The sequence below is a fragment of the Halyomorpha halys genome, unplaced genomic scaffold, assembly GCF_000696795.3.
Source record: "Halyomorpha halys isolate HHAL.00 unplaced genomic scaffold, Hhal_1.1 Scaffold176.1, whole genome shotgun sequence".
NCBI classification, from domain to species: Eukaryota; Metazoa; Arthropoda; class Insecta; order Hemiptera; family Pentatomidae; genus Halyomorpha; species Halyomorpha halys.
Window position 1 is genome coordinate 708,388 of NW_027106234.1, and position 11,867 is coordinate 720,254.

The window sequence follows — 11,867 nt, forward strand, 5'->3', positions numbered from 1 at the left end:
TTAATTAAATTTGTACACGTGCTTGTACAGTAAGGTGTATAATATAGTACAAGAGCCGGGAAGAAAAAAAGGCAGTTATCTTACCCCAATTATTGATTACTTCAATAAAAAAATATTTATAATTACTAGTCAAAATTGATGAGTCTGCCAAGTATAGGTAGAGTGATTAAAAAATGGCGGTTGTTTCAAAACCTTAAAAAAGATTGATTTTTCATTCGGAGCTCTATATCTTAAAAACTACCAACAATACTAGAAAATCTAAGAGAACATTATTTAAAGAAGAGTAAATTTGCTGAAATATTAGCCCTAAAAGAGCTATTTACGTCCTATAGTTCTCCAGATATAGCTCTTTAAAAAGCAAAATTTCTTAAAAATCTACTGAAAGAATTGTAGTTAGTTAATTTATTTCGAGAAATCTATATGTCAGGAGCTATGTGACGTGTAGATATCTATTAGCACTCAAATTAAAGCTAGTTTAATGGACTATAAAGAAGTTTATGATCTTTACCGTCGTAGTAGGAATAGTAGTTTTCATGATATTTGCTAAAATAAATTGATTTATGGTTGTTCGGACAATAAATTTGATTTAAGAAAAACTTTATTTTAGAAACCATTGGACGTACTGATGTCTGCCAGCGCTCAAATTAAAGCTAGTTAAATTTACTACAAAATAGTCAATTATATTTATATTTTGTAGGAGTAGTAGTTTTTATGATATTTGACAAATAAACTCACAGAATGTTAATTTCTAATTGCTCTTATAAAATGTTGGATTTTTGAAAAAATATATCTCTAGATCCATAAGACGCACATATGTCTGCCAACACTCAAAGTAAAGGAAATTTAACTTACTATGGAGTAGTTTATGACACTTATCTTCGTAGGGGGTAGTAGTTTTTATGATATTCACATATGAATATAAATTTGGCAAATGAAAATTTGTCCGAACAACAATAGATCAATTTATTTTAGCAAATTTCATGTAAACTCTTACTCCTACGAAGATAAACAACATAAACTACATTATAGCTCATTAAACTAGCTTTAATTTGAGTGCTAATAGACATCTGTACGTCAAATGGTTTTTGAGATATAAATTTTTCAAAATAAATTCACTTACTACTGATCTCTGAGTATATCCCTTACAACATTTTTATGAAATGTTGCTTTTTAAAATGCTATATCTCGAGAACTATTTAACGTAAATAACTCTATTAGGGCTCATATTTTAGCAAATTTACTCTTCTTTAAATGACATTCTCTTAGGTTTTCTTGTGTTGTTCCTATTTTTTATGATATAGAGCTCCGAATGAAAAATTAGTTTTTTTTATCGCTTTGAAACAGCCGCAAATTTTTATTCCCCCTACCTGTACTTGGCAGACTCATCGATTTTGACTATTAATTATACATAGTTTTCATTAAAGTAATCCAAAATTGGGGTGAGATAACTGCCTTGTTTCTCCTCTTGGGCTCTTGTATTAATATGTACGTGTATGGTTCCCTCAACTTTTAATTTTTCATTCTACTTCAAGAGAATTCTGAAGTTGGGAAAGCGGGATCCCTAGGATATTTAATTAATGACATTTCTTCCCTTGGACCAAGCTCTAGTAGCGCCTATCCTTTAAAAGCCCTCGAGTGAAGAGAGTTTCCAGGACTTCCCCCCTCCAAGAGAAGCCTTCCCGGATAATTATTCCCACGCAACGCGCCGATAATTATGAACCATGAGCATTGCTCGTAATCGATAATTAATGCTAAATTAAATTCGATATCCGCACGGACCACCCAGCTCCGTTGCTCCACTAATGAACCGGCCTACAAGAGCCAGCCGCTATCGGAATACTATAAAAGTTTATGGTCTTTTTGAGACCCTCATCAGCCCAGTCTGAAACATATTCTAAAAGGAGTCATTGCTTTCTAGAATATATAAAACTATAGGCATAGCCCCTCAGTTCTGCTTATTAATACATAACACGAATTATTTTTCATACTGGAAGATGGATGATGCAACAAAAGGAAGTAGGGTGCAGTCAAAGAAAAAAACTCAGTCATAAAACCATTTAATATCAGCCAGCATTTCGCCCCACTCTGTAAATCTTCATCAGGGGTAAAAAAGAAACAAACACGTAAATATGGTAAAAATAAATAAACAAAGTAAATGAAAAAATAATAAGATGTACGTAAAATTAAATAAGTATTATAAAATACATAATAAGTGGGAGAAATTATTAAAAAAAAAAATTAATATAATATGGTGAAGAAAATAAATTGAGGTACTAAGGTGTGTAAATTACAAAATAGAAACATTAATATAAAATAATTAATGTAAGTATAAGTTGGAAGTAATATACGAAGATGAAGTACAGACAAAATATAAAAGAAATAACAAATAAAAGATATGACTGGAAAGTTAGCTTCTGAAAAGCAGATCATATAGTGAAAGGAGAATTATGGAGGTTTCATAAGGCTTGAAATGTGTCGGTATGTCATGGAGATGCCGTCTTTATCAATTTTATGATTGATGCATTACTGTTTTAAATTGATGTGAATGGACTCCGAAATGAGGCATTTTATGAAATATTTTTCAGATTTAGATGGTGGTAATTTTAGTGAAAGAGCTAAAAGAAGACAGCTATTTCACTCCAATTCTTTATTACTTTAATGAAGACTATGAATAATTACTAATGAAAACTGATGAGTCTACCAAGTATAGTGAAGGGGAATACAGAATGGCCGTTTTTCAATTTCAGGCGATTTTTCAATATTTCTCGATTTTACTATCTTAAAGTTTCCTCTTCCCGTTCTAAGTTATTATTTCAAAAGATATATAGGACCGTCGCTCTCCCGGGGTCTTAGCGGGGCGGGTCCGGCGGGGAGGATTGCTTTCTTTTGTGTTATGATCTCCACTTGTGAGATCGTGAAATGTCGTTTCAAAATGCTAAAAAATAATTCTGAACTCCATATCTTTGAAACTACCTACAACACTAGAAAACCAAATATAACATCATTTAAAGTAGAGTAAATTTGCTTAAATTTGAGTCCTAGTAGAGCTGTTTACGTTTAATAGTTCCCGAGATACAAATTTTAAAAAGCAACATTTCATAAAAAATGTACTGAAAAATTAGTAGTTCGTGAATTTATTTTGTGAAATCTATATCTCGGGAACTATGAGACTTACAGATGTCTATTATTACTCAAATTGAAGTAAGTATAAAGTAGTTTATGACATTATCTTCGTAGGAGTAGTAGTTTTCATGGTATGTGCCAAAATGTAATTTAGTGGGATTTATTTTTCATTGTTAAATATTAATAACAAAATCTTTAGTTCTGTGTGTATATCCACCACACTTCTGTAGCGTTTCAGCCCTTTTTGGCCAATTTCAAACATTTTTGTCTTCTTAGCAGTTACAATATTACCAACTATTTCCAAATTTGAGTTTGTAAAAATAAATTTTTTTGTAAAATAATATAAAAACTAAATGAAACAGATTACCTCTGTAAAAAAACGAAAGGGAATGAGCAGAATTAAATATTAAATATTATATTGTGCCTGGGTTAGAGATGAAACGTTGAGATTTTATTATTATGTAGTTTTATATTTAAAAAATGTGTGTTTATTATGATTCATTTTTTTTCCTTAATTCTCACGATTTGGAATAATTTTCTTGCATTTCATATTTCTATGGAACTGAAAAAAATAAATTTTTCCTTGTGTGCGATGTATAATTTCAATTTTAATCTAGCATGTTTTGCCATCATACATGTTGTACAATTGATAATAACATTTGACAGGATACAAGTAATGCATATCTAAATTAATATAATAGGTCAATAAATAATAATATTATAGTTTGAACTGCAGGGGGAATTTTGCCATCAACGACATGAGCCTGAGATCGATAAAGAGCTCTCAGTTGATTGGTTAAGGGTAAGGTAAATCTTTGGCTAGACTAAAGGGTTTACATTAGCAATTCAGAGTAAAATAGAAATTCCAATACCCCAATAAAATACCAATACCTCAATTAAATACCAATACTTCAATATAATACTAATTCCTCAATACAATATCTATATCTCAGTAAATATCAAGACTTCAATATAATACCAATACATTAACACAATACCAATGCCTCAATACAACACCATTATCTCAACTCACTACCAATACCTCAGTACTCTTTCAACGTTTCAATACACTACCAATACAAAATGAATAGGTCTTAATAATAATATTCTGATATTCTGGAATTGGTCCCTTAAGAATAATATACAGGGATCAAAATTAGGCTTTAGTATCTTAAAGTAAAAATGAAATTATAAAACGTCATAAAATAATGAATTCGTAAAGAGAAAAATGAACAACAATAATTAACAGAATATATAAAATGAGAATAGAACAAATAAAATAAAACCCTATGTCATATCATAAAACATAAGATGACTAACACTTCTGATAATGAATAAAAAAAAAAAATGATAAAAAATCAAATACAATTAAACTAAAAATAATAAATAAAAAGATACAATTTCCGCTAATATATATATATATTTTTTTTTTTTTTTCAAATATAATCGATAATATTAAATACAGAAAATATATAAACCTTATTTGAAATTTTCAATTGTTATTCTTCCGGAATCGGGTGAACAGAAGGTAGTTGAAGATACGGGATTTGAAGATTGGAAGGGTATTAGACCTACGAATAAAGGAGTGAAGAGGAACTCTTACGTTAGTTAGAATAAATAATTAAGCTATAAAAACAATACCGATACCTCTCAAATTAAAAATAAGGATTGTATAAACATGTTGTTCTTTTTTAGTTGAATTTTTAATGATTTAAAAAAAAAAAATTGAATCTTTACTAGTCATTTGACCCCGTTCTGCGATACATTATAGGAAACATTCTATATACTTGTATACCAAGTGTTTTTTTAAAGTGAGTTCTATGATAAAAATATCTAAAACAATCCAATGGAATTTTAGGTACCATGTTTACCTTGTAAACTTCGGTAAGAATAATATTTGGCCATTACTCATATTTACTCGCCATACGCAGGCAAACATTGCCTCTTCATATTCTCCCGTGTCCTTTTGTTAACAATCTGTTATTTTTTCGAAACTAATACTTTCATTCATTTTTTTTTTTAACCTAACGACTTATACTTATTCACATTTTATTTAGAAAAAAAAAAAAGGACCAAAAACTGCGTGATGAAATACTTAGTATAAAACATTTTCCTAACCGATGAAATTTGTTGAAACAATTATGAGGATGCACGAACGAATATCCAACCGCAAATCCTTAACGAGCGTCCCTTAAAACCTTTAAACGACCCAGACTAAAATTGTTATTATTATTCAATCTGAAGGGTATAAATAAATTTATTACAAGTTAAATAACTATTCATATATGGTTTTAATTATAGTTTTTATAAGTAATTATAAATTAAATCTAGCTGTAATAATGACATTATTACTAACTGCCTATGTTTAATCATGAAAATAATACTAAAACAAATTTTAAGAAAAGTTATTGTTCTTCGAGAGCATTTCTTATGAAATTGGGAGAACTTTTTCTTAGAAATTTTAGTATGAAAATCAATTTACTTTTGTTTAATGGGGGACTGTACTATGGGTTTGTGCTTAACAGTAAAGATGGCATGCCGCATATGACCCAGCCAAAACAAATAAAAATACAAAAAAATGAATATATTTGAACTCAGAATATATTTATAAGTTGATGAGAATTTATAAAAATAGGCATATTTGGATATTTTTCTCTCATTTATTTTATAACTCAAACATTATTCGCAATTATATATTAATAAAAATTAGATGCAGTATCATATTTAATTTACTTTTCGAACCTTCGATGCAGACACGCTCAGGAATTTAATTCGTTAAAGATTCAGAAATTATTCTATTTTTTTTTTCATTTATTTCCAATTTTGTGACATTGACAAATTTCCCCTTGATACACGTTTGTACCACGTATGTCCTCAAGATAAGCTATTACTAAAATTGCCTTAGCTCACCGTATTAGCTGGATATGTCGTAATAAATAAAGGAGTTATAATATATATTAAGACATTCAATGGATTAAAAATATCCAGATTGTGAATTGAAATTATAGTTCGAGAGTAATTACTTCGAAAAAAAAAATATAAACTTTAAATAAAAAAAACATATATATTAAATTATTTTACCCCATTATGGAAAGAAAAGAAATTTGATATTCTGTACGATTCTTAGAAAAATTGCTGTTTACAGTAGTTACCTGAAATAAAAAAGAATATATTTTATTAATATAACGTTCTGTTTTTTTTTTGGATGCTTAGAGCATCTTACATTTTTATTTTTACATTCGCTCAACTATATTCGTAATATATATTTGGGGAAAGTAAGGAGTTTTCAATAAAAAAAAAAAAGTATTAAGGTGCCTTATGTCCAAATAACTAAGCACACACACGATGGGCTTTATATAATCAATTTCACGTTTTTATTTATTTTATTTTTTTAACCACTTTATGGAAAACAGCTCTTACAATTTAGGGATTTTTAATATCAGCATGAATGCCGAATCTATGAAATAGCTACCATTATTGTCTTCATTATTAATAATTTGGTTTCTTTCAAATAATTAATCATCTCTCATTTTTATTCATTGTAAAAAGAATTTTATAATAAGTAAACAAAAAATATTTTTCCGGGTTGAAAAAAAAAAAAAATTTCTAAGTAAAATAAAAGTTTTCTGGTTTTGTACACCATTTTTGGATTTTTTACGAAATCTTCCTAACAAAATGTTTATTTTTTATATAATTGTTTCATACATTACATTATTCAATTAAATTGTTTCAACGTTTGTTTTTATAATATCCAACAAAAAAAAAAAAAAATGTAATATCTATGTTTTTCATTAAAAAATATTTTAGTTTGAAAAAAAGTTTAAAAGATTTTTTTTTCAATTAATAATTACTCTTATTTTATGCACTCAACACTTTTGTTTTGTATGGGCTATTTCGTTGCATATTTAAATAATTTTCCTTTCATATTTTGAGGGGTTTTACTAAATATTTTATTCTTATTTACGGCTTAAATACTTACTGGATTAGATTAAATTCATCTCAAATTAACTACTCTAGCAGGATTTGCACATAGGGGTCTCTGTTGCGTCCTCACGTTAGATTCCTTGGGGTCGGAGCTATGTGGGTCAGGTGGGGTGGCTAGACACTGATTCAGACGGAGCGCGACTGAAATTTTGGTTTAGAGCCAAAGGGACCAGATAAATAAAGATAGGAGAATGAACCGCTTAATATAGTCTCGCTATAAAACTGTATATTTTTCTTTACTTAATACATAATTATTTTTCTTAATGTTCTATATATCCAACTCTTAATTATTATTATATCATGTTTTATTAATTTTTTTTTTTGTTAATTTATCCAAGACTCATCCCTCTCCATCTGCCTTCTTATAATAAAATTAAAATAATTACCATAGGAACGTAGTCCTCTTAAAATTAAAAGAAAGTTTTTAGGTTCGATCCTCATCTGGATCATTCAATACTTATTTCGTGGTGGCACCGTGAAATGAATCTTGAAATTTTCACTTAAGGCTGAATAGGATATCATTGGTAGTCTTGAGCAAAAAAAAAAAAGTATTATTGCTTTTTATATTTAAATTTACATCACTTATTTCGTAACTAACCCTCTTCTAAACCGTCGAATTCCTCTCAAATACAATTCTTACAATCCAAAATATTTAATGCCTCTTAGTCCCGCTATAAAACTGTATATTTTTCTTTACTTAATACTTAATTATTTTTCTTAATGTTCTGCATATCCAACTCTTAATTATTTTTATATAATTTTTTATTAAATGTTTTTTGTTAATTTATCCAAGACTCATCCCTCTCCACCTTCCTTCTTATAATAAAATTAAAATAATTATCATAGGAACGTAGTCCTCTTAAAATTAAAATAAAGTTTTTGGGTTCGATCCTTACCTGAATCAGTCAATATTTATTTCGTGGCGGCACCATAAAATGAATCTTGAAATTTTCACTCAAGGCTGAATAGGACATCATTGGTAGTCTTGAGCAAAAAAAAATAAAATAAAATAAAAATATTGTATTTAAATTTTATATTTTATTTTATAATATTTATATTTAAATTTACATCACATATTTCCTTATTAACCCTCTTCTAAACCTTCGAATTCTTACAATCCAAAATATTTAATGCCTCATACGTTGTCATAAATAAAATCATCCATAAAGACCTTAATGTTTCATAATCGAATTAGTCCGAACCAGATATCAATCTTTCCATTATAAACTCCGCAATACTTAGTTTCTCTACATTCCTATGTAATAGCATTATAATCTAACATAAAATTTACTAGATGTACTTTTACGTAAATATAGTTGTTAATGTCAATTAATAAATTTGAAAAAAAAACTCTAAAAGTCTTTTCCTCTCTATTTCACATATGATCTGCGCTAAAATTAAAACAGAGGCTCCTATTACGTATATACTAAACAGATTATTCATCTACTACGTATGAATCCAATTTTTACATGTACTTCGCAAATCTATTGGACAGCCAAAAAAACACGCATGAACACATATAAACATTTCACAAGACTACATTAAAATATCATATAAGGAATTTCATAATAAACTTTATATCCCAATAGACTTTCACAAGATATGGCAGCTCTGAACATTCCTGAGAACGTGTACCGAAGACTAAAAAAGGAGCTGGATGAGGGATCTCCTTAGCCGACATTCACGAGTCCATACTTCACGAATCATCACACTTGTGCCAATAATTAATCCCTGAAATAGCGACGCGAAAGCTCGACGTGATTACAATAATTAAAAAAATTAATTTTTTTGTAAACCACAAAACATGTCTGGGATGAACATTAAGTTAGATATGGTTGTCTCTTTTTCGGCCGTTATTTCCGAAAAAAACTCTTGTCATCAGCACATGTCAGTCTTTTAATGCGTGTAATGTTAACGTGAGGATGGACATCTTCTGTAAGCGGATAAACGAAATAGGGCATCTAATGATACGCTCCAATTCCCTTATTTCGACCCATAAATGAAGGACCTGTTTATCCCTATTATAAGTAATATTCTTTCGTTAAAGTTTATTTTTGTATTTCGATTTGTAAAATTTGATTGTAATAAATGTAATTTGTTTCAACATTGTTTTTTTTATCCAAACAAATTTATTAAGAATCCAGTAGAATTTCATTGGCTCATCCTAAATATTTTTTTTTTTTTTAAGAAGTGTATTTTATTAATTTGTAACTATTTTGAGAAAACAGAATTTCACATCACATAATTTCTATAAAAACTGAAGGCGGATTTCAGCTTGTTTTGTAACATATCTCAACGTAATTATTATAGACTTAAAGCTTGCAAAAAAAAAAAAAATTTCCAAAAAGAGGAAATTTGTAGTCCAGTTGAAAGCTGATGTGAAAATCTGTTATAATTCAGGACTATTAAACTTTGTGTTAGTTTGCCCATTTAAATTTTTGTATAAAAAGATTAATTTTTTTAAAATGTATTTATTAATATTTACAACTGTATTGAAATATATACAAGTAAATTTGGTGTTAGTTATACGATAGCCTGATAAAGACATGTGGAGTATCTACCCATTGATAGAACTCCAATAATATTTCCAGAGAAGACTACGAGACAATCTTCTTTTCATACGTCTAGTAGGATTATCAGGTAATTAAGGAGAAGCAATTAGAAACAAGCGGGTTTGGGTGGTTAGAAAATTAATCATTGAAGGATTGATATCTGGTTCTGGCCAAATCGACAAGATATGGAACATTGAGGTCCTTATGGATGACTTGATTTGTGACAAAGTTAGGAGCATTAAGGATTTTATGAAGGATTTTGGAATGTAAGGATTGGATTCGGGAGGAATTCGATGGTTTAGTGGGGCCCCAAAGCTCAACTCCGTATGTCGAGATAGGCCTGATAATTGTCATATAAATCAGTCTTTTATAATGGATTGGAAGCTTAGACCATTTGTATAGTAAATGCTGAAATAGTTGGAATCGACGAGCTGTTTCTTGTAAAAGATAAATTTATAAAAAATGAAAATTTTGTCTATTTATTATGCTGCAATTTATAATTACCTGGAATGAATAGTGTGTTATTTATTGCTTCCTTTTCAACAAAAATCGCGATGCTTAAAAAACACAAACGAAATACCAATTTTCTCTATTTATGTATAGAATTGGACCATGTTCTAAATAGACTTTTTTTTTTTAATTTCTGGGGTCAACTTCAGCCTTTTTGTATGTATGCACATATGTATGTATATTTATATTTATATATATTTTATTGCTTAACATTTCTTTTTTGAAAATTTAACAGTATCACAAAAGAAATTTTATGTGTCCTAGACAGATTATTTTGGGACTAAAATAAACAAAAAAAAATTTAGAGAAAGAGGCATGAAGCATCTCCTCTCGATCCATAGTGTTCCCTTTCAACAGTTTAGGTGAAAGTAAAAAAAAAACAAAAAAAAAAAAAACTCAAGGAATAAGGAAAGGTTCTCTCTTGGTCATAATTTACACCCACCCTGAGCACAGATAGAACACTGGCCCAAGAACACGTAACGAATCCTACATCTTCAGAGAATCATGTAATTTCTATTTCGAAGCGTAGGTGGGACATGGAATTTTTAACTTTCTTCATAAGATACACTCAGCTACTTACAGATTTTATTAAATTCCATTCTATTTCAAAGTCCAATTCATCGATTTCTTCATCGCGTTTCCGTGGCTCAATAAGGAGTCGAGGACTGGATTCATAATTGGCCCTGGCTTCCATAAATTTCTTTGGTTATTGTCATCGTATTTCGTCGGCAAATGGGGCTCACTGAATAGGGTTGCATGGAGCGGGCCAGTTTAGCGCTATAGACATTTATTAACTTGTAATACTTCTTAAAATAACATGCAATTCGGTTGGTCCTTAGCGTTAACTACCTCAAATTTACTAGTTGGCTTTTTAGGCTTCTAGGCTTTGGTAATTTGTGAATTTTAAAAATTCATTTTGGCAGAAAATTCAATTTTGGAACAGTTCGTGATGTGTTTCCTGGCAGTTTACTGCCTTTATTTTTTAAATAATTTATTTATTGTTATTCATAACTGCTTTGAAAAAAAACATTAATAAGTAAATGATGTTAGTTATATTGCAATAATATGATACAGTCTTAACTGTAATACTGTAAAAATCCCAATAAGATGAATCTCCAATAAGGTTTCTAGTGTAGAAGATTTCGAGGCCATCTTCTTTTCAGCTTGAGTGGTTAAGGATTGATATTTACTTCTGGATAAATCGGCAACATATTGAGGTACTTATGGATGATTTTATTTATGACTAAGTAGCGAGTAATAATGATTTTGATTGGATACTAAAAATTATATCCCTGATCACAAGTTTTATTGTCTTTCTGTTGAGGCCGCAGAGTTTTAAGATGGTAAAGGAGACCCAACTCACTCTCAGATCTAGAATTTTTTAAAGGTGGGGTACACCTTTGTTCCAGAACAATCCCATACACCTAATTGAATATTTCGATATTAAAAATTTAGTTTTACCGATCTAGACCGAACCAGATATCAATCCTTCCGTTATAAACTCCCTAACCATCAAAACCATCTAGTATCTAACCTTGCTTCCTCTTCTATTCCTGACAATCCTCCGAGGTACCTTAAAAGAAGATGTCCTCGAGTGTAGAAATATGATTAGAGTGCTACCAGTGGGTTGTTTCTCTACATGTCTCTCTAATTTATGTGTTTTTGTATAAATATAGTTGTAAATTGCAATAAATAAAT

The 11,867-nt window shown here is 29.4% G+C and overlaps 1 protein-coding gene across 1 annotated transcript in view; it reads left to right on the forward strand.

The window, feature by feature from the left end:
• The window catches only part of LOC106679082 (semaphorin-1A), a gene marked incomplete in the record, with an annotated part of 426,223 nt that overhangs the window by 129,385 nt on the left and 284,971 nt on the right, over window positions 1–11,867 (forward strand).